At 43.3% G+C, this 24,636-nt stretch overlaps 1 protein-coding gene across 1 annotated transcript in view; it reads right to left on the reverse strand.

Annotated features, from left to right (window-relative positions):
- Positions 1 to 23,395, reverse strand: part of LOC311224037 (uncharacterized protein) — a 61,014-nt gene extending 37,619 nt beyond the window's left edge. Inside the window, exon 1 of the mRNA XM_084308839.1 lies at positions 23,303 to 23,395. The gene's annotated coding sequence lies outside the window, so the exon portion shown is untranslated. The remainder of the gene's footprint in view (positions 1 to 23,302) is intronic.
- Positions 23,396 to 24,636: the final 1,241 nt, after the last annotated feature.

The following is a 24,636-nucleotide window of genomic DNA, read 5'->3' on the forward strand; positions in this document are numbered from 1 at the left end:
TGCACTACCTCACACAGATGAGACGGCCCTCATTCCTCATCACTCACCCATTTAGAACAGAGTCCCTGCACTACCCCACACAGATGAGATGCCCTCATTCCTCATCACTCACTCTTTTAGAACAGAGACTTGCCTGAGAAGAAGGCTTCTCAAGAAGCGCTGTTATTCCAACACGCTGCATTCTACTAGGGATCCACCGATAGCTATAAGCAGCAGAGCAACATCACAACAGTGCTTCACGGAGCGTAAACAATAATAGGCGTTCATAAATCAAGCGTCCCGCGCTCTCCGCGACACAACCCGGTGTTGCTGCAGCCGACAATCGCATACGGTGTCTCAGACATACTGTAGTCGACATGTGTCAACAAATGTACATGCCCGTTTGAATTTATGTTGTGCCGTTGTTACTGTAAAAATGTAACGATTGTGAATGATTGTTTAATGAGACGATGAGCTGTATGTGTATGTCACTTGAATTTCCCGGTGAGGGATCAATAAAAGTTATCCTTGTCCTTATATGTGCTCATTACACACCTCCTTTTCATGCGGGCTCTCCGCTAATCTATCTCGTTATTCTGTTTTCAACACACATTTTTTTACTTTGGCTTTAACACACTTTAACGTCACTGCTCTTCAGTGGGCTGTTACTTGGGAGTTCACTTTCCCGACAGCCACCGGGTGCGTCACAACAAGTGCTCTAACCCTAACCCACGCCTCAAGCATCTTCTGCCTCAAGCACAATACAGTTGAGTAGCCTATACTCTACTGGTCACTCCACACTACTAGGTCTACTACACTATACTATAGGCTACACTACTAGATCTACACTACTAGGTATACACTAATAAAATCATTCATTAATCATTCACAATTGATTGAAAACCTTTATTTATCCCAGAGGGGGAGATTCAGGTGTCCATCACAGCATCAACAGCCATTTAAAAACAGTTAATACATAACATACAATTATTTTAGTACGTGTTAAAAACTATTTAAGATGGACAAATACGTAGGGCTAAGAAAGAGCTAAAAAGAAGAGCTAAAATAGGGCAAAATAGAGCTAAAAGTGATGAATAAAAAATGTAAAGAGTCTAATCATGATATTAATTAGTTACAGTCCACAAATCAGCTCCTCCAGACCACGGCAGTTAGCCCGTCCTGGCCCTGCCTGGTTGTGGAGCCTGATGCCCCCCTGGAACTTTTTTTTTTTTTGTACATTTTAAAGTTAAATACATCAATCTGGTCCACTTTGAGAGCAAAATAAAGAGGCTAGATCTATGATGAACTTTGTGCTCAAAACACAAAATCGGCTAGAGCAGTGCTTCCCAATCCTCTCCTCGAAACACCCCAGCCGTTCAATGTATTTGTTAAATTCCACCACCAGCACACCTGATTCAACTTAACTAGCCCTTTATTACTTGAATCAGGTGTGCTGGTGGTGGAATTTAACAAATACATGGAACGGCTGGGGTGTCTCGAGGAGAGGTTTGGGAACCACTGGACTAGAGCATACATTTGAGCCATCAAAGAAATGAAGCAAAAGTGGTTACCTGTGTTGAACTGGTTTATTTTTTAGAAAATAAAAAAATATAGTGGATTACTATTACGACTACTACCACTGCCAATACTACTGATACATCCCTATTTAGTAAGGGCATTTTATCAGATATTTGACCGATCTGCAAACTAAATCCTTACCAATCAATTTCTTCACTAATGTGTTTGTAAAGGTGTGTAGTAAGATGTATTAAAAAGTTGAAGTTCAAATCCTGTATGTTTTTTCGTAACAACTGCTCAAAGTTGAGGTACCGAATAGAGATTTTTCGAAAAATCTAAAATGTTCAGTTTGGCCTTGGGTAACTTGTGAGGGGTCAAACTAGGGGTTTTCATGATTCTTGAGTTGATTGCAATCATTTATTTTTCACTAAAATCATTCCTTTGTGGAAAAACGCCCACGCCCACCTTTCCTGTGAGTTCCCACACTCCAACTGGAATGGCTGGATGAAGAGTATCCATGCAGATGATGTCAAGCAGCGCACACAACTTCCTCCCAATCATTGAAGGTGACCCTAATGACCTCAACACCATCTTCACCACTCTCAAAAAGTGCACGCGGCTCTCTGCAGACAGAGTCACTATAGTGACATTCGATCTTCCGATCTGGCTGAAGGCTGTGGACATCATAAAACAGACAAATCTACCTATCATTCCGAGGTTGGGTGGATTTCACCTGCTGAAGTCCTACCTTGGATCCATTGGAAACATCATGGAGGATTCTGGACTACTGGAGCTGATCCAGCTGATCTATCCAGGAAATACGACAGCCAACCACATCCTGGATGGAGGATGTTTTGACAAGGCAATCCCTGCTCACCTCCTCATCGATGCAGCCATCTTATCAGCACATCATGAAACATGCCTTCACCGAGGAGGAACTTGGTGAAATGAGGACTTTCATGGAGAAGGTAGCTGATGGGAAGATGGGAGCCAGACACACAGATCCAGTAGTGGCACTGTTTGAACAGCCGTTTGAAGAAACCTTCAAAAGACTTGCTGAAGGAGGAAGAACGCCTGCTCTCTGGGTGCAGTATCACTACATGGTAGATGTGATCAATGTCTTCATCAGAACTGAGTGGCTTGCAGATCACAACGGCCACCTGTGCTGCATTGTTAGCAGGATGCTGGACATCTTTGCGGCTGCAGGACATCATCAATATGCCAAGGGTTCACGGCTGTACTGTCAACTCATGAAGCAACTCGAAACTTTGCCTGCTTACAAGGAGACATTAGAAAGTTTCACTGCCCATGGAAACCACGTCATCCGTTACTCCAGCCATGATTGGTCCGGCACCTGGTGTGACATCTGTATCGAGCAGACATTGATGAAGGCAGCCAAGTCAGAAGGTGGACTGAGCAGAGAGAGGATGAGACAGTGATGCTGGGTGCTGCTCACCCTCAGTCACTTGTCACTTCTCCAATGTCAACCAGCGCATGGAGGAAAGTGTCAAGAAACATGCTCCGCTCCACAGAGACCTTGGCAAAACACAGATTAAGAGAGATGCTGAAGCAATTGAACTTGCCCTCCAATGGTTTGAGGAGAACAACCCATTCGACCCCCATTGAGACAAGGAGCTTTAAGTGTCTTTCAGGAGCACAGGAGATGACCCCGTCAATAATGAGAGAGCAGCAGAAATAGGGAGAGAGATGCAGATCAAGCTTAATGGACAGTCAGTGACATCGACCATGGAAGTGAAATCAAAGGTACAAGCCCTGTCATCACTCAGAAAGATTCCCAAGATCAACGAGAAGAAGATACACATTGACTCACTCAAGTTGTTCAACCGACTGATCATTTTTGCCCAACGGGATATGACAGTTGAGACAAGCTTGGAGTATGAGCTGACTCCCTTCCCATTGTCCCTCTTCAGCAATAAATATCAGAAAATGAACAAGGCGAACAAGGCTTTCCAAGACTAGCCTGAAGGAGTTAACTGATCCGCTTAACCTCACTAACCAATCCTGCTCTACTCTTATAGTTGATGGCGGATGGCTTCTCTACATGGTAAAGTGGGAACAAGGTCAGGAGATTGCCAACAGTTACTTGAGCTACGTACAGTGTCTTGGCCGCCGCTCTCAGAAGATCATTGTGGTCTTTGATGGCTACAGCCAATCACCAAAAGATCATGACCACATCCGGCGCACTAAGAAGTCATGCTGCCTGTGATCTCCACATTTGACCGGATATGATACACTGGACACCAAGAGCAAAGTTCCTGGACAACACCAATAACAAGAGTGAGCTAATCCACCTCCTCTCTTCAACATTCAGAAAACATAACATCACAGTGGAGCAGTGTGACATGCTGACACTTCGATTGTGAGAGAGGCATTGGCCACTGCTACAGATGACTGCTTTGCTTTGGGTGAAATTCGACACAACATGTTCTCACGGAAGGCAGCGGCAGGGCTGATCAAACCAGAAACTCTACCTCCAACAGAGGGTGCAGCTGCACAGCATTCTCTCCGTGCCTACCTACAAACCCAGGACTGGATCCTTCTGCAGAGTATGTCTCTGAACCCCAGTGACTATGGATGGACATTAGGTGTACATGGCTATGAGCCAGTCCCAACACTAGACCCCATGGCTCCTGAGGAGCTACTGCAATTCACAAGCTGCAACTGTAACAGAGATTGCAGCAACCGGCGGTGCAGCTGCAAGAGGAATGGCGTTAAGTGCATCTCAGCATGTGGAGTCTGTAAAGGAATTTCATGCAAGAATTGTGGTCATGATGGTGGTGAGTCTGGAGAAGACTCAGAGATTGACTCCTGAAGTGATCAGCACTTGTAACTACAAATAAAGCTACTTTCGAATTTAAATATAAGAGTGGGCATGGCCTTTTTTCAACCAAGGAATGATTTTAGTGAAAAATACATGATTGCAATCAACTCAGAATCATGAAAACCCCTAGTTTGACCCCTCACAAGTTACCCAAGGCCAAACAGAACATTTTAGATTTTTCGAAAATCGGTATTCGGTACCTCAACTTTGAGCAGTTGTTACGAAAAAACATACAGGATTTGAACTTCAACTTTTTAATACATCTTACTACACACCTTTACAAACACATTAGTGAAGAAATTGATTGGTAAGGATTTAGTTTGCAAATTTTCATATATTTCCCTTACTATATTGGCAAACTTTAAATATTTAAAAAAATAGTAAAAAAAATTAAAAATAAACATTTAGATTATTTTTTTTGGTTCATTATACAACTGTGGCGGGACTAATTAGACGGTGGCGGGCCGCCACAGTCTAGGTCATTAATGGGAAACCCGATAAGTCTGTGGTTAAACATGGACCGCATTGCGGTCAGCTCATCATGGAGGGGGTGGCAGGGGTTCTCAAGGATAGCGTACAGCAGTGGTGCCAAACCATCGACCGCGATCGACAGGTAGATCGCGGGCTGATTTCAAGTAGATCTCGCAGTTCTCTCCTACAGCTTCTCTCCTTGTTGACACACGCACACACACAATAGCATATATCTGCAGAGCCCCGGCTTGTACTGTGTGTGAGGGCTCACACACAGTACAAGCCGTGGCTCTGCGGCTCTGCAGATATACCCTACTCCACACACACGGTGCTGGGGCATTGCCCCTCCCCCTCCCCTCACGGACCCCGTCTTGTCGACACAATCCTCAGGCTCTCACTCGCTCCAAGTGCAGAGCCTCGATAGCTCTTCTTTCAACATCACTGAATCATTAAACAAAATGGCACATTAAACGATTGACTTTAGTTTAATACATGATAGGCCGTATGGTGAAGGCTGAGAAGTGGCTAGAAAACGATTCTCGTTCCCACCTCTGCGAATTACACAATTTTCACTCTGGGTGAAAGTTCGATTGGTGTAGATTTAGGAACAAAAAGTTCTCCATTGACAAAATAGCACAGTTTGCGCAATCATTTTCGTAAAGTCGGGACTAGATCTTTCCTCGCGAACGGATATTTGGTCACCGCAGAGTTTTATCTGACGCAATCGCTAGACCAATAGCAGCTCTCCTTGTTGCCAAGTTACAGACAACAAGAGATTTGTGTAAACAGTAGTAATGGAAGCAACTGAAAGGCAGTACTCATCAACGAGTACAGAAGACGACGAAAATGGAGAAAAAACACCTTCTAAAGTTTGCAAAAAGGTTTAGAAACAATGTTATATGCATCTCACGTCCGTTCAGAAAGAAAGTGTACAAGATTTTACACAGACACGGTGGGATAGATAGGAAACTCCGTCGAGTGGTGGCTTAAGTTGCCAGGAGAGAATCGTATCATTGCAGATGCATACAAACATTGTTTAGAGATCAAGTTTGCCAATGTTCCCGGGGATGCTGGTTCACGCTACTTGCTATAGGCGTTTTTATTGACAAAAAAACGCTTGGATGGAGCTGCGAAACGGGCTGTGTTCTGCAGCTCAAGATGTGGAAGCAGAGCCAGAGCCATAACTTACAAGTGAAAGTCCTCTGAAGAAACTTCGATCCAGGACAGGCTTACCAGCTTCTGTCGGACCTGTACTTCCAGTCTTGTGCATCATTTGCAAGAAAAGGGACAAATATGTGACTAGGAAGGGCACACGCAAGAGGGACCATCTATCTATGGCTGAAACATTGTGTCGTGGAATATATTATCATGTCATTAGACAGCTTGACTGGTGTCATTAGATCAGCTATATAATGTGCTCAGATGTGGCAGACACATACTGTCCCTTAAGTATTTTTCTCTGTTAGCAAGACTGTTTATCATTCCAGTTGGGAACATCACCGCCTAGCCAAGGTTGATTCTCCTAACTGGGCCATTCTCATCATCATATCTGATATTATGTTACGTCTGACAACTGTGTATTTAACATACGTCTGAACAGAACTCTTGGTCAGTCTATGGCCAGACGCTACTGTGTTAACATGTTGTCTCCGACTGTAAACTGTCCTTTCATTGTGGCCACAGTGAAATAAACGTTCCTATTATTATTAATAATGACTCAGAATGATTTGTAAACGGCTCATCGTTTAGTCCTTTAATATTTCCCATTACAATTGTCTGCAGGTATGAAAAAAAAGCCTAGCTACTAATGTGAAAAATACACTATTTGATGCTGTGCTGAGATACAGTTTAGCTGTGTTTTTATAGTTGACATAACTAGCATTCTAGTTTTCTTCAGATACTGCATGTAGTTTTACTACTAAATCTCATAGTGATTGTCATGTACAAAGGTCCGATGACCAGGCGGTTAGGTGGCCGAGCGGAGATTGCGTTCGTCACCAGCCCCGGAGCTGTGAGCTGGATTCGCCTGTTCGAATCCAGCTCACAGCTCCGGGGTTGTCACCAGCTTGGCTGGCCGTCTGCACTAATACAATTGGCTGTATTAGAGGGTGGGAGAAGCTGGCGGGGTGGGTCCGGGTCGTTGTAAACAGCGACTCCTACAGTTCGGTCGGGGCGCCTGCTAAGCGCGGATTGGACTTGAGGGGGATAGTGTGGTCCTCCCACACGCTACGCCCTCTCAATGAGAATCCGCGCTGCCGGGTGAAAAGAAGCGGTGATTGGCTGGACGTGTGTCGGAGGAAGCACGCGGTAGCCTCCACTCTTCCAGATGATCTGACTGTGGGGGTAAGTGCGCAGCGACCAGGAAGGGACTGGGAATTGGCATACGACTAACATTGGGATGGGAGAAAATCGGAGGAAAATGGAGGGGGAAAAAGAAAAAAAAAAAAAAAAAAAAAAGTCCGATGACCACAGAATAGAAACTGGAGCAGGCTGCACATGAACAAAAAACAGCCCCTCTCAGTAGATGCTTTTAAAGCACAGTCCCGGGCAGGTAGGAAACAACACAAATGCGCTTTCAAAAGGTAAATGATATTTATTATCTGTGGCAGGGATTCAAACCTCCACATGCAATATATATATAAAGAAGGGAAAAACAACCCACAAACAATTAACAAACAGGGTAAGGGGAGAACAAACAAGTAATATAGGTAAAACACAAGTGTTGGCAAGGGCCAACACAGTATAAAGTTCCCTTGGGGAAACAGTGGCAAAAATGGCCTAAAGGCCAACAATATGTATGTGTATATATAGTAATCCCTTAACACTTTCAGTGCCACCAGGGGGCGCACGATTTAGTGCTTGAATGCCACCATCGGCGCCAATGTGAACGTTAATATCGCCTAATCTATGTTTTAAATTATGGCTATGTGTCTAATCTGCCCCTCGCTTATGAAAGAATCATTTTCCAGTCAATGTTGTCAAGGCAGATTGGTTTTTTATCGCTTCACTTCCGTTTGATAGCATTTTGAAAAGCACCCGTTTTCAGGTGAAAAACAGCCCATTCTGTGATAATCGCCTTTTACTGGAATATTCCAGAACGTTGATATTTGTCGGCCTATTTATGAATCGTTTTCAAATAAACGCTAGATGATCAATATTATACGTGCACGCACGCACGCACATTCGAGCCGCGCACGGATAATCGCTGTGTTCATTTCCTCTTGGATTTTTACAGTAAAACCGATAGAGCCCATTTCACAAAACAGCTTATATCTTCATCAAAATTAGTTTGATTATCCTAACACTGATAACATAGATTCCTTACCTGACATCAGATGGTATCCAACTGGTATATTCCAATTCCTGATCACCATTCGAAAAAATCGATAAGTGTATAGATCCAACGTGATACAGTAGTACACATGATTCCGCGGGGCTCAGAGGATCCAGAATGAACTCGGATAACCCCGGCTGCATCAGTGGACTGGAAAATGTGGAGTACAGGATTTTTTTCCCCATCCATTTTCATTGAGTCCATTCCAAAATCCCTTATGTCATCTGGGAGACGATAGGGGGCGCTTTTTTCCACATCTGATCGCCGGCGGTGCTCGGGTAGACTAGGGTAGGCTTGCGTGATGCAATATGATTTCAGATCGCAAAAAATTAAAAATTAAATCAGAGAAATCTCGTGAGTGGCTTTCAACGAGATATTAATAATTCCGAGAAAACTTGTGAGTGGCATAGAAAGTGTTAAGGGGATGGGAGTGCGAGGACAGGCGTTCCGACAAGCTGTCAAAACACTGTCAGAGGCTGCCGAACGAAGCAGCAGATGGCTATGGATTAAGAGAAAGGACCCCAACTGGGCTGCAAAATGACCATCAAGGGGTAAAAGCAGAGGGGGGCACACCTGGGACGCCAGGTGTTGCCGTTGAGCCCTTCGGAGGTGTCGTGGGCCTGTCAACGAAACACCAATGAAGGAGGGTGCCCACCTGAAGACCCCAATGAAGCTTTTACCACTACCCCATTCAAAAAAGTGCTGATTATCTAAGGGATTGTAATATCTAGTCCTATAAGCTCAACTACGATATGCACTTTTTTTACTCTACTTATTTTGCCCCCTGCCTGGCATACCTTTGCTAAATGATTTGCAACACCACAGGACCTGCATGCTTTGCCATATGCTGGGCACTGATCTCTGCCTCTCTTGTGATTAATACCACAGTATTTACAGTCAATGAGCAAATTTGTCACCTCATGTCTCGTTGTGGAGCTCTCCTGAGCTCTGTATCGCCGCTGCTTGTCCGTTGCATTTATTGTGTCCATTTGTATTCCGTCTATCGTCCTCAGACGTTTCTCAGTCACCTCAGCCAGGCGACATATTTCCAGCTACTGGCAATGTCAAGTCCTGTTCCCGGAGCAACCTGCGTCTGGTTCCTTCACTTGAAATGCCCAATACGAGCCGGTCCCGTAGCATCTCATCCCGTAGCCCACGGTACTCGCACGTAGCCGCTCTCTCTCGCAGCCGGGTGATGAAACCGCCAATCGGCTCGTCTGTCTCCTGCTTGCAGCAGCCGAAAATGTACCTCTTGTATATAACGTTTTTCGCGGGCTTAAAATAGTCCTCCAAAGCGTCCAGAATGGCAGCTGGGTCCTTTTTCTGGTCAGCAGTCAGTGTAAATATAAATGCAATATAAGTGCATGTAAATATGGCGACACTCACTGCCAGGGAGCGAAATTAACTTTTTGACTCACCGGCCAGTGGCGGGTAGATGGGAAGAATCTACCCGCCAAGCATATTTCTTACCTGCCAACTTTTTTTTTGATAAAATTTTTTTTTTTATTATTTTATATAAAAAATTTTTTTTTATAAAATATATATATTATATAATCATACTTGTGATTGTGTTATCTGCGAGACATCGCCACCTCGCTGTCTGCAAACAGCTCCACTGTCTGTGTGTATACTCGAGTGGCCTCCAGCTCCAGCAAGGATTCTCCGGCGCTGCAGCTGGACTAGGGCTGGGCGATACGGCCTAAATATGATATCACGATATTTTCTGACCTTTCGGCGATACACGATACGCATCACAATGTTTTTCTTTTTTTCCCCAAACAATTCATTATGAGGCTTACCAAGACAGTATTTGAGTTTGCAAGCTAACATTAAAGACAAAATAAAATACCCATGCATTTAGCATTTTTATATTATATATTAGATTTAGATTATTGGATTATTAGATTATATATTGCATATATTTAGCAATGAGATATTATATGATTTAGATATGAAATATGATGAATTGAAAATGGGGGACCCTGATGTAAACAAGACGAAAGTCTTTCTCTGGTCCGCATCCTCCAGTCCACTGTTGTTGTATTGAGCTGTACTGTATTGTACCCATGCTGCAATCTGTTAATAACATTTTCATTCATTCAGACGGCAAACAGAATCATTTTGATTGACAGTCGAGTCTGCCAATTACGTCACACCGCTTGCACCCGCCCTGCTGTTCTTAGCACCAATCGGCAAGCGCGTATTAATCTTTTACTTCCGCCATTGGAGAGCTCAATGACAACAACAATGGTAGCGGTAGCTCCCTGCGGCCGACGTTTAGCTTTTAGCTCCGCAGGATGACTAAACGACTGGAGGCATAATGATTTTACTGCAACGGATGTTATAATAAAAGCCTTTCCATACATCTGTCTGATTGAAAACTTTATTAACAGACCGCAGAATGGGCACAACTGAGTCAGCACGGGCTGAGATATGAACGACTAATGCTTGCTATATCTAGGTCGACCTCGGACGTTGCTATGTAAATACGCTGATGTTATTGAACGTGTAACTATATAACGTTAATGCCACAAAACGAATGCCTTTGTTATCATAAGTAGTAACTTTGATGCAGTAGTGTGTGTGTGGGGCGGCGCTGTTCAAAAGTTTCAACGTGTGGACCAGATTGACGCGACACAATCCTCTTGGGCAAAACATCACGATATCCACGATACGTTTAAAAAGTGTATCGTTAATGAACTGTACCCGATATTTATATAATATCGTCATATCGCCCAGCCCTAAGCTGGACCCTAAACGCTACATTCAGCATGCAAAAGGATTCTCCTGAGCTACAGCTGGACCCTATTCAGCAGCCCTCACTCATGCGATGTAAGCCAGGGACTCGAATACGCATGGTGTTGTTGTAGGACATTGATGTCAGGAGCTATCTGTAGCTACTGCTGGATGGCGTTGGGACAACGCCTCAGTGAACTATTTAGTTTACTGCGACATTTCGTAGTGACTAGTGAGCTACCTAGCCAACGGAGGTATTATGCACTGGACTATTGCTGCAGCAGTTGTTGATGTCGGAAGCTATCCGTAGCTAGCCGGCTGGATAACATTACACAATGCCTCATGTATTAAACTAAGTGAATAGTTGACTGGGTCATTTTGTAACGGTAGCTAACGTTATCTCACGAAGGTCCCACACTGACTAGACTAATGTCACGGTGACTGTCGGAGGCAATAGCCTCTGTTTACATGCAGGCATACAGAAACAGGTGGGGAGGGGTAGGAGCAGCAGCAGCAGTGCGCGGTCTCAGTGTGCTGAGACAGCGAGTGAGAACTCAGAACTCCGCTAAAGAATTGGATCATGATTTTCGGTTTTCACATGACTATTTGATTGCCCGCCACACGGCGGTCAGATCTCTCAGTGGGAGGCGCCAAATGTAAAAACTGAGCGCAAATGGCGGGTGGCGCTCTCTAGTTTCGGTCCCTGCTCACTGCCCATTATTCTTATCAGCGTGGCGGCTTGTATCTCTGCGGATTTCTCTGTCAGACCTGTTGCTAGCGAAAAGTCCTCAAACTCGGCTCGGAACATTTCCCAGTTTTTGCAAGAATCTCCGGACATCTGCATGCCCTCCGGAGCGGGGATATTTCTGAAAGCAGCCATAATTACTTTACTTTCTAGCGTGTTAAGCTAGACCACTTCTGATCACCATGTTTCAGTAGATTACTTTATTGTTATGCTCTCAGTAATACATCCAGCTGCTAGCCTCTAGCTCGCGCTAAGCCTTCTACCAGTCAGGGCCGCGTGTATCCTTTCGGCAACTTGCTTTTCCTTCTGCGTTGCTCTGATTGGCCAGCGATCTACGCTAGTTTTGCCCCTACGCCGGTATGAGCGCGCATGCGCATGACCCGCGATAATGCCCATAATAATAATAATGCGAGAGCCCTCGCACACACGCAGGTTTTGCCGGTAGATAATAATAATAATAATGCGAGAGCCCTCGCACACACGCAGGTTTTGCCGGTAGATAATAATAATAATAATGCGAGAGCCCTCGCACACACGCAGTGTAAATTATGCATTAGTCACTCAGTTTTAACATCGACGCACTTAGCTCAACTCGTTCGTCAGCTCGCTGTGGAGCCTATGGTCACAAGTTCAAATCACTCTTAGTTCAATTATTATTTTTTTCTTTTTACATTTAATTAATTTATCATCTCTCTATATTAACATAACTAGCTATTCATATCAATCGAAATAACGTTCATCTCTCTATATTAACGTAACTAGCTATTCATATCAATTGAAATAACGTATTGTATTGTTTTCATCTCTCTATATTAACGTGGTTCCATCAACACATAGGTAATATGCTCTTGCGCGTGACGCGACTTTGGGCTTCATTATTCAGCCACAGTGTTGATGGAATCACGTTAATATAGAGATGAAAACAATACAATACGTTATTTCAATTGATATGAATAGCTAGTTACGTTAATATAGAGAGATGAACGTTATTTCGATTGATATGAATAGCTAGTTACGTTAATATAGAGAGAAGATACATTTATTAAAAATTATTTAACTAAGAGTGATTTGAACTTGTGACCATAGGCTCCACAGCGAGCTGACGAACGAGTTGAGCTAAGTGCGTCAATGTTAAAACTGAGTGACGAATGCATAATTTACACTTGTGCCAATTGCGTGCGTTTGTCTAAGTATTATTATTCTAAGTATTATTATTATCTACCGGCGTGGGGGCAAAACCTGCATTATTATTATTATTAAAACCTGCGTGTGTGAGCGTGTGGGGGCAAAAACTAAATGCGCATGCGTGCTACCGGCGTAGGGGCGAAACTAGTGTAGATCGCTGGCCAATCAGAGCAACGCGGAAGGAAAAGCAAGTTGCCGAAAGGATACACGCGTCAGGGCTGCGTGATTACCAAACATAGCCGCATTTCTGGCAGACGCTCTCTGATTGGCCACTGACATGTTTGACCAATCGCGCGACGAGCTGTGTCTTTGCCCATTTCCACGTCGAACAGCCTGCAAACTACCTGGCGTTCTATCGCCATGCTCTAAGATAAAAACTCTAACCTTAACCTTAATCTCGCTGATAACAAACTACCATTACACATGGGCAAAACAGAGTCCATTCTCTTCGGTTCAAATAACAAACTCAGCAAGACCGACGGCTTCGCAGTTACAGTGGGTGACAATATTGTCACAAGGAAAGATGAAATTACCTACCTGGGCTCCATCCTAGAGGCTAATCTTTCCTGTGACAAAATGGCATCCAATGTAATAAAAAAAGTCAACCAACGAACTTGATTCTTGTACCGGATCTCCTCTCTGGTAAACAAGAACACCCTGAAGACATGAGTGGCAGGAGCACTCATACAAGGGTACTACGACTATGCTTGCACCTCATGGTACCAAAGCACCTCAAAGGCGCTAAAAACAAAATTACAAACATCTCAAAACAAACTGGTCAGACTACTGCTTGACCTTACTCCTAGAACCCACCGTGACCTCACCCCTGCCCACTTTGACAACCTAGGATGGCTTAGAGTAGACGACAGAGTACAGCAACTTGCAATGGGCCTGGTCTACAAGATACACTACGCGACCAAGGTACCCATGTACATGTCAAAATACAGTGAATACCACAATCACAACACCAGAGGGAGCTCCACAAATCATGTTAAACCCAGATTCGGCTCAAACAAGGGACTAAACACGTTTCGCAATTATGCCACATCAATGTGGAACGCCCTACCCAAAGCTGTAAAGGAATGTGAATCACTACCCACTTTCAAAAACACTCTCAAAGAACACCTACGGGAGACTGCAATTCGAAACTGGCCCATGTAAATGTCCTAACCCAACCCGCTCCAATGTACAGTAAATTACCATGTATGGTTGTCAATATTCCAATGTACAGTTTTGCTTGTACAGTTGTACAGTGTCCCCCCCCCACACACTGCAGCACCCACTCTCCACACTTTAGATCACCTAAACACACTTTATATTTATTGATAAAGGATTTGCACTACAACTCGTACACCTTACTGTAAATTGTACCTAAATTGTACCTCATCCCATTTCTGCTTTGCACTATATAGTATTGTATATTAGTACACTGCATAGTATATTGTATATTATATGGTAACTCAGTTACTTCTATTCTGCATCGAACATTGTACATATGTCTATACTGAACACTGTGACCTAATTTTTTACTTCTAATTTACATGCTATACTATTTTATTTCATACTTATCTTGTCTAGCACAGTCTCTGGAGCGTAACAGTAAGAAGCATTTTGTATAAAAGTATTCTGTACTTCTGTATGACAACTATTAAAGAAACTTGAAACTTGCCCAACCCCGCCCCCCCCCCCCCCCCACCCACCAAACCACCTGCAATGTACAGCCCCCTCCCCCAATGTACAGTTTTTACGTCAAATGTATATACTCTTTTCTGGACTCTTTTTGTATCACAAACAGTACTGTATTTGCAAATCTGGTATGTCATAAATGTATAGATGTAGCAATACTGTCTATCTGTATGTCATGTATGTCATATATGTCCTGATGAATTGAAAATGGGGGACCCTGATGTAAACAAGACGAAAGTCTTTCTCTGGTCTGCATCCCCTTAACAATTGTGTGTATTGAGCTGTACTGTATTGTACCCATTCTGCAATCTGTTAATAAAGTTTTCAATCAATCAATCAATCAAACCAACTTCGAAAGAGTGCCTAAGCTTAACCGTCGAAAGAACTTGCCGTCACGCTCTAAGACAAACTCTAACCTTAACCAACTTCGAAGAGTGCCTAGCCTAAGCTTAACCAGTGTAGAAACTGCCGTCGGCCAATCAGAGAGCGTCTGCCAGAAATGCGGCTAGGTTTGGTAATCACGCGTCAGGGCCGTGTGTAGCTTATTACCAGCGGAAGAGTGCAAGAATGCTTCCGCATTCGTCACCGCACGCCAGTACGGTAATGCGCATTTCCTTTTCCTTCGCCCAGGTGCACCGGCGTGCTCGCGGGATGCCCGCACGCGCATGCGCATGAGATCCCCGCTTGGTTCGACACATATTAACACGCTATTCACTATTATTTTACAGATTACTTTTGTTTTTCTACTTTAAGTGTAAATGCCATACAAATATAGTAAATTACCTTTTATCAAAATATTAACCATTAAATAAAGGTTGTAATTCCTTCATAGTTAAAGACAGTAGAGGTTATACTTTATTATCTAAACATGGTAAGTTAGAGTGCTGTGTTCACTCATAGTTAAATACAGTAGAGGTTGAGTACTTCATTATCTAAACATGGTAAGTTAGAGTGTTGTGTTCAGTCAGACAGTAGACAAGTAGAGGTTGAGTACTTTATTATCTAAACATGGTAAGTTAGAGTGTTGTGTTCACTCATAGTTAAATACAGTAGAGGTTGAGTACTTCATTATCTAAACATGGTAAGTTAGAGTGTTGTGTTCACTCATAGTTAAAGACAGCCGAGGTTGAATAGTTTCTTCTGATATCACTTTCAAACTCCAAGTGATTTAGATCCAAAACATTTTCTAACACAGATTCATAATGGTTCTTCAGTGCAAGGGTTCAATTTACAATCAATAATCCATTGTAGGAAAATCCAGAACACTGTTTAGTCTGTGACGACGCGTCGCGATAATATACATGTATTCCATAGTAAAGTACAGTTGACAGCTGCGTTAACGTTACAATGTGTTGTGTTCACTCATAGTTAAAGACAGCCGAGGTTGAGTAGTTTCTTCTGATATCACTTTCAAACTCCAAGTGATTCGTTGCAATGTACGCGGAAATGCTGCGTTGTGTTGCAATGTACTACATGCAATTGTCTGAGCGGGGCGAAAGGAAAGGCGCATTACCGTACTGGCGTGCGGTGACGAATGCGGAAGCATTCTTGCACTCTTCCGCTGGCAATAAGCTACACGCGTCAGGGCCATATATACGAAGACGCACCATCCGGTAGTCTTCAAACCTAGATGACAGTTCCTACATATTACCAGCAGGAGGGGTAATAACATCACCATAACAGCTACGACTCTGCGTTTTGTTGTATTTTTCCAGACAAAGATATTCATGTTCATCTTTAAGTGAAACTAGTGGTGTATTTATGTTCAGCCTGTTAGGTAATAAAGACAGAAACAATGCAGCAGCATTAGGGTACAATGATGGCGTCTGCAGCTAAGGCCCAGCCTGACAGCCTGGTTGATTGATTGATTGATTGATTGATTGATTGAAAAGTTTATTAACAGATTGCAGAATGGGTACAGTACAGTACAGCTCAATGCATACAATTGTTAAGGGGATGCAGACCAGAGAAAGACTTTCGTCTTGTTTACATCAGGGTCCCCCATTTTCAATTCATCATATGACACACACGACATACAGATAGACAGTACTGCTACATCTATACATTTATGACATACCAGATTTGCAAATACAGTACTGTTTGTGATACAAAAAGTGTCCAGAAAAAGAGTGTATATACATTTGACATAGAAACTGTACATTGGAGGAGGTTGGGTAGGTGGGGTGGGGTTGGGTGGGGCTGTACATTGGAGGTGGGGGGGAAACCACTGCAAGCGGCTGGTAATATGCAGAATAAAACATTGATTGATTGATTGATTGAAAAGTTTATTGCAGAATGGGTACAGTACAGTACAGCTCAATACATACAATTGTTAAGAGGATGCAGACCTGAGAAAGACTTTCGTCTTGTTTCCATCAGTGTCCTCCATTTTCAATTCATCATATGACACACACGACATACAGATAGACAGTACTGCTACATCTATACATTTATGACATACCAGATTTTCAAATACAGTACTGTTTGTGATACTAAAAAAAAATCCAGAAAAAGAGTGTATATACATTTGACATAGAAACTGTGCATTGGGGGAGGTTGGGTAGGTGGGGTGGGGCTGTACATTGGAGGGGGGGGGGGACACACTGTACATTGGAATACTGACCTACATTTGACATAGAAACTGTACATTGGAGGAGGTTGGGTAGGTGGGGTGAGGTTGGGTGGGGCTGTACATTGGAGGTGGGGGGGGGGGGGTACTGTTACATTCAGGGACCGAAACTAAAGCCTGCCGCCCGCCAGGGGCGGTCTGTTTTTACCTTTGGCGCATGACACTTAGAGGGCTGCCCGCCGTGTGGCGTGTAGACGTGTAGTTCATAAGCAGGCCCCTAAAAATATTTGTATGCGAACGGTAAAAATCAATTACGCGCACGCTGTGCGAATACAGATTATAGCCTCTCTCGTCTTTTTTTTCCTCCGCTGCGAGATCGTTAAAAAACTATAAGTCCCACATTGCACTCAAGCCAACGGTCCAATCACAGTAGAGTGAAGTGACTGGTTTCATGGGAAATAAAGCAAATGACCAATCGGAAGCTCTCATTTTTCTTGTTTACTTCCTGAAACTCCGCGATCAGGGCTCTCGTTTTCCGAGACACCAACTTATTATAGTCTCTCTTACCAATAGCAATAGATTTTAGAACACCTAGATTTATCGATAGCAATAGTAATATAACGTTAATGCAACAAAACGAATGCCTTGCTTTGTTAATCATAACGTTGATGCAGTAGCGTATGTCGGTGTGTTGGCTGTAACGGACATGACAATAACATAACGTGTACACATAAAAATTGCGATAATCTATTCTAACATTTTCAAATCGATGCAGTTGAATTTCCCCCTTAGGATCGATGCATTGTTACACCCCTACACCAAAGTCACTGGCCCACTGTGTATCTGTGTGTATAATAACTTGGCTAGCGTTATCAACAGCAGAGGTGGGCAATGGGTCCAGCTGCAGCACCGGAGTGCAAGCGATGTGATGTAATTGGCAGACTCGACTGTCAATCAATGGTCTACCTGACACGCAAACTCAAACAATGTTTCTGTACTGGAGGTGTGATTGATTGATTGATTGAAAACTTTATTAACAGATTGCAGAATGGGTACAATACAGTACAGCTCAATACACACAATTGTTAAGGGGATGCAGACCAGAGAAAGACTTTCGTCTTGTTTACATCAGGGTCCCCCATTTCAATTAATCAGGAAAGTGTACAGTAGGAAAGTGTACAGTATTTCAATAGGCAACCCTGAAAGGATTATTTTTCTAGAAGAGCAACACAGCCAAAACAGACAGTGGAGCTGTTTGCAGATAGCAAGCATTTTGACTTATTGCGTGGAGGCGATGTCTCGCAGATAATACAACTACAAGTATGATTATATAATATATATTTTATTTAAAAAAAATGTATATATAAAATATATATTGGCAGGTAAGAAATATGCTTGGCGGGTAGACTCTTCCCATCTACCCGCCACTGGCCGGTGAGTCAAAAAGTTAATTTCGCTCCCTGGTTACATTGGAATACTGACAAAGCCATGCTTGGTCTTTATTGTACAACATTGTTAGGACATTTGTAGGGGCCAGTTTTGAATTGCAGTCTCCCGTAGGTGTTCTTTGAGAGTGTTTTTGAAGGTGGGTAGTGATTCACATTCCTTTACAGCTTTGGGTAGGGCGTTCCACATTGTTGTGGCATAATTACAAAACGTGTTTAGTCCCTTGTTTGAGCCGAATCTGGGTTTTACATTATTTGTGGAGCTCCCTCTGGTGTTGTGATCGTGGTATTCACTGACCTTTGGGAAGTATTTTGACATGTACATGGGTACCTTGGTCGTGTAGTGTATCTTGTAGACCAGGCCCATTGCAAGTTGCTGTACTCTGTCGTCTACTCTAAGCCATCCTAGGTTGGCAAAGTGTGCAGGGGTGAGGTGGGTTCTAGGAGTCAGGTCAAGCAGTAGTCTGACTAGTTTGTTTTGAGATGTTTGTAATTTGGTTTTTAGTGCCTTTGAGGTGCTTTGGTACCATGAGGTGCAAGCATAGTCGTAGTACCCTTGAATGAGTGCTCCTGCCAGAGTCTTCAGGGTATTCTTGTTTACCAGGGAGGAGATCCGGTACAAGAATCGAGTTCGTTGATTGACTTTTTTTATTACATTGGATGCCATTTTGTCACAGGAAAGATTAGCCTCTAGGATGGAACCCAGGTAGGTAATTTCATCTTTCCTTGTGACAATATTGTCACCCACTGTAACTGAGAAGCCGTCGGTCTTGCTGAGTTTGTTATTTGAACCGAAGAGAATGGACTCTGTTTTGCCTAGGGATGGGTATCGTTAGGATTTTATCGATACTACTACTCTTATCGATACTGCTTAACGGTTCGGTACTTTATCGATACTCTTATCGGTTCTTTTTGGTTCTTTTTTTGCAAGAAAAAAAGACAATTAATTAAGAACAGAATCAACATTGCTTTATTATTTATAAATACAACTTTATAAATAAGTATTATAAATAAATATAATTTCTTCAGCAACAGCAGCAGCAATGTTCTTTTATATAACTTTATAAATAAATATAATAAATTAATATAATTTCTTCAGCAACAGCAGCAACAATGTTTTAAATGTGTCTGACTCTGAATTATAGACTTTTTATAATAAACAACAAATGCAAAAGGCTAACAGAACTGTGACACTGGTTCACCCTATCCTCTGTCATCCTTCCTCTAGCTGCTAGGGAGAAAGGACTTTGGGTGGTGGAGGGAGGGAGGATGTGTGGTGGCCCTGGGCTCACTGGCCTGGGACATAGTGGCTGACGCCTCAGCTTGACGATCTATAAAAAGTTTAGATTGTAGTATTTGTAGCTAAACAATTGTTTTGTTTATTAGCCTATTTGTAATAATTCGTTATTAGCCTAGGCAACTCCGTATCTTGGCTTACGGTTACGGCTGCAGTGGATGCAGATGGAACACTGCGCGCAAGGCAGTCGAATACGCGCATTTCTGCACACTAATATCATGTTTTGCCAACAGATGTTTTGATAAATTGATTTGCTCGTATTGCCACCCTTACTGGCAAATGTTTTGTTGCACTTGTGGCAACGTGCATTGTCGGCATTGACCCTTGTAAAGTATATCCATACTTTAGAACGCTTCGCTCTATCCGCCATGATCACGACTCAGTGGATGCAGAGCTGCTGTCTGTGTGCAGAGCGCTATAGCACGGGGCGTCGGGGCACTTTCATTAAGGAGTACCCGTATGTAGTACCCGGATGTCTATGTGTAGCACTAGCGAGCGACTCGCGAGGAGTGTGTGTAATAATTGACTCGCTGGCTGCGGCTCGCTTCTCGTGCAGAGACAGAGAGGATCGTTCGCAACTTTTAAATAATAATAATAATAATTTCTCTAGAGTATCGATAGCAGTACCGAGGACGTCAGAGCTTATAAATACTCCGGTATTTTCTAATATAGTACCGGTTCCCGTTTAAAACCGGGGTCCGGGGGGCATCCCTAGTTTTGCCTGATAGTTTGTTGTCGGCGAGCCATATGCAGATTTTGCCTAGTTCCGAGCTGAGGGTTTTTTCAACCTGTAACTTGTTCTTGTCAGAGACCAGCAGGGCTGTCGTCCGCAAACAGGAACAAGTTGCAGTCACAAGCTGACGACAAGTCATTTGCATAAATTAGGAACAGTAGTGGTCCTAGTATGCTTCCTTGTGGAACACCACAGTTCACTGTGAGGGGGGGGGGATAGGGTACCGTTTACCTCCACCATCTGTTCTCTCCCCTCCAGGTAGGATTGTATCCAGCTCACTGATAAACTATCAAAACCAATTGCTTTTAGTTTGTCAATCAGAATGGTGTGATTGACAGTGTCGAAGGCCTTTTGTAGGTCTAGCATGACCATGCCGCAGTATTTGCCCGCGTCCACCTCTTGCTTGATGTGGTCGTTCAAATAGAGAAGGCATGCGTCAGTGGAGTGGGATGTTCTGAAGCCAGATTGGAATTCGTAGATTAGATTTTTATCCGTAAGGTACTTTTCGACCTGTTCGTATACTATTTTTTCCATGACTTTCGAGATGGATGTAAGGATAGAAACAGGGCGGTAGTTGCCTGGGTCTAATTTGCTGCCCTTTTTGTGCAGGGGTGTTACTCTCGCTATTTTGAAGTCCTTGGGGACGTGTCCCTGTTTTATGGAGAGGTTTATTATGTGTGTGATGACTGGGGTGATGGCGGCTGCTGAGTCTCTAAGGAATTTGGAGGGGATGTTGTCATGGCCAGTGGCCTTGTTCGGTTGGAGGGCGCTCAGTTTATTGAGTACCTCATCTGTAGTTACCATTTCCAATTTGAAATCGTCTTTGTGGACGCCTAGGTTCTTGTAGTATGCTACTATGTGTTCTACCCCATACTGCCCTGAGTGGGAGGGTAGTTTGTTTACCAGTGTTGTGGCTATGTTTGTGAAGAAAGTGTTTAAGTAATTGGCTACATCCAGTTTGTCTGTGATGAGCGTGTTGTCCGTCTTTATGTTTATTTTTGAGAACCTGGTTGAGTTTTTTACTGCAGCCTAGTTGATTATTGAGTAATTTCCAAAGTTCACATGGTTTATTTTTGTTTTCCTCAGTTTTGTCATTGATGAAATTTTTTTTTGCAGTTTTTATCATGGAGTTTACGTCATTTCTTAGTCTGTTTCTTTCTAGTTTGAGTTCAGCTTGTGACTGCAACTTGTTCCTGTTTGCGGACGACTCAGCCCTGCTGGTCTCTGACAAGAACAAGTTACAGGTTGAAAAAACCCTCAGCTCGGAACTAGGCAGAATCTGCATATGGCTCGCTGATAACAAACTATCATTACACATGGGCAAAACAGAGTCCATTCTCTTCGGTTCAAATAACAAACTCAGCAAGACCGACGGCTTCTCAGTTACAGTGGGTGACAATATTGTCACAAGGAAAGATGAAATTACCTACCTGGGTTCCATCCTAGAGGCTAATCTCTCCTGTGACAAAATGGCATCCAATGTAATAAAAAAAGTCAACCAACGAACTCGATTCTTGTACCGGATCTCCTCTCTGGTAAACAAGAATACCCTGAAGACTCTGGCAGGAGCACTCATTCAGGGGTACTACGACTATGCTTGCACCTCATGGTACCAAAGCACCTCAAAGGCGCTAAAAACAAAATTACAAACATCTCAAAACAAACTGGTCAGACTACTGCTTGACCTTACTCCTAGAACCCACCTCACCCCTGCCCACTTTGACAACCTAGGATGGCTTAGAGTAGATGACAGAGTACAGCAACTTGCAATGGGCCTGGTCTACAAGATACACTACACGACCAAGGTACCCATGTACATGGCAAAATACTTCCCAAAGGTCAGTGAATACCACGATCACAACACCAGAGGGAGCTCCACAAATCATGTTAAACCCAGATTCGGCTCAAATAAGGGACTAAACACGTTTCGCAATTATGCCACATCAATGTGGAACGCCCTACCCAAAGCTGTAAAGGAATGTGGATCACTACCCACTTTCAAAACCTCTCTCAAGAGACACCTACGGGAGACTGCAATTCAACACTGGCCCCTGTAAATATCCTAACCCAACCCCCTCCAATGTACAGTCATTTACCTAGTATGGTTTTGTCAATAGTCCAATGTACAATTTTGTTTGTTTGTACAGAGTCTCCCCCCCCTCAATGTACAGTTTTGCTTGTCTATACAGTGTGCCCCCCCCCCCCCCCCCCAACCACCTCCAATGTAAATTACCCAGTATGGTTGTCAATATCCCAGTGTACCCAACCCCCCCCACCCAACCTCCTCCAATGTACAGTTTCTACGTCAAATGTATATACTCCCTTTTCTTGACTCCTTCTGTATCACAAACAGTACTGTATTTGCAAATCTGGTATGTCATAAATGTATAGATGTAGCAGTACTGACTATCTGTATGTCATGTATGTCATATATGTCCTGATGAATTGAAAATGGGGGACCCTGGTGGAAACAAGACGAAAGTCTTTCTCTGGTCTGCATCCCCTTAACAATTGTGTGTATTGAGCTGTACTGTATTGTACCCATTCTGCAATCTGTTAATAAAGTTTTCAATCAATCAATCAATCAATCAATCAATCAATCAATTCAGTCACGTGGGCTTGGAGTTCACTGCTCGTGCTTTTGGTAAGCTTTGACTACATTTGCTTTGACTACATTGTGCAATGTCGTCATCTCAAATGGGAGCCTATTGATCAAGAGGGTGACGACATTAAAGTTAAAAGGACCTTCTGATTTAACAAACCTGCTTTGTGTTTCTTCATCTCAGTTTCAGCATCAAAACATTCAGTAGTTTCACGGTGAAGAATCTGGCGATCAGTCTCTCCTCTAGTTCATCCTCCTCCACGGTGCTCCACCTTAGTCCGTTCAAACACTTCACATATATCTTCTGCAGCTGCAGTTAGTCCATTCATTACACCATCTCTGCGTTATAGTTCTAGATATGATCAGAGAATTAGATTAGCATTAGTTTATTAGCCATAGTTCTAGATATTATCAGAGAATTAGATTAGCATTAGCTTATTAGCCATAGACAACGAGGTGAAGCTACAGTACACAAAGAGCGCGTGCTGACGTCATTTCCGCTGGGGCGGGGCCTGCCAGGAGAGGACCAGCTCTCATGCTGCCAGTAGAGGGCGCTCGAAGCGCAGTCATTGTAATTGCGGGAGGTACACTAAATGGGAGGTTTACACAAAACCACTATTATAACTAACAAAAATACGTTTTGGAGAATATTCTTTCTTCTCTCTAAATGCATTCCATTGAAGTGGGAACTAGGATACATCGGTGTGGTCTCTGTAAACACTTTTAAAAAGCAGCTAAAGACAGTGTTGTTCAAACAGGCTTTTGGCTAACTATGTCTGTGTAAATCTTTTGTCTTTTTATCTTGTTTTTTTCTTTCACGTTTTTAATTACTTTCTTTTTAACATGCTGCTATCCTTGCACTTTAAATTGATGTTTTTATATGTGAAGCACTTTGTGACCCCATGGTCTGTGAAAGGTGCTATATAAATAAACCTTACTTACTTACCCTGGTATGTATGCCCTCTCAGAACACATACTGTATGTGAGAATGCTCTTCATTGATTATGGCTCAGCATTCAACACCATCATTCCCTCTAAACGTGTCTCTAAGCTCGTTGATCTTGGACTGGAGACCTCCATCTGCAGCTGGATATTGGACTTCCTGACAGGCAGGCAGGCCCCAGGTGGTGAGGTGCACCACAGGGCGGTATGCTAGGCCTCCTCCTGTAGTCCCTGCTCACCTACAACTGTGCTGCCAAGCACAGCTTCAATATCATCATCAAGCCGACAACATGACCATCCTGGGCCTCATCACATACCAGCATCCTCAGTGCACCATTGAGAGCTTGCTGAGGGCCTGCATCACAGCCTGTAGTACGGAGACCTTTCTGCCTGCATCACAGCCTGTAGTACGGAGACCTTTCTGCCTGCATCACAGCCTGTACAGAGACCTTTCTGCCTGCATCACAGCCTGTACGGAGACCTTTCTGCCTGCATCACAGCCTGTACAGATACGTTTCTGCCTGCATCACAGCCTGTACGGAGACCTTTCTG

This window comes from Notolepis coatsorum (assembly GCF_963971535.1).
Source record: "Notolepis coatsorum genome assembly, chromosome: 2".
NCBI classification, from domain to species: Eukaryota; Metazoa; Chordata; class Actinopteri; order Aulopiformes; family Paralepididae; genus Notolepis; species Notolepis coatsorum.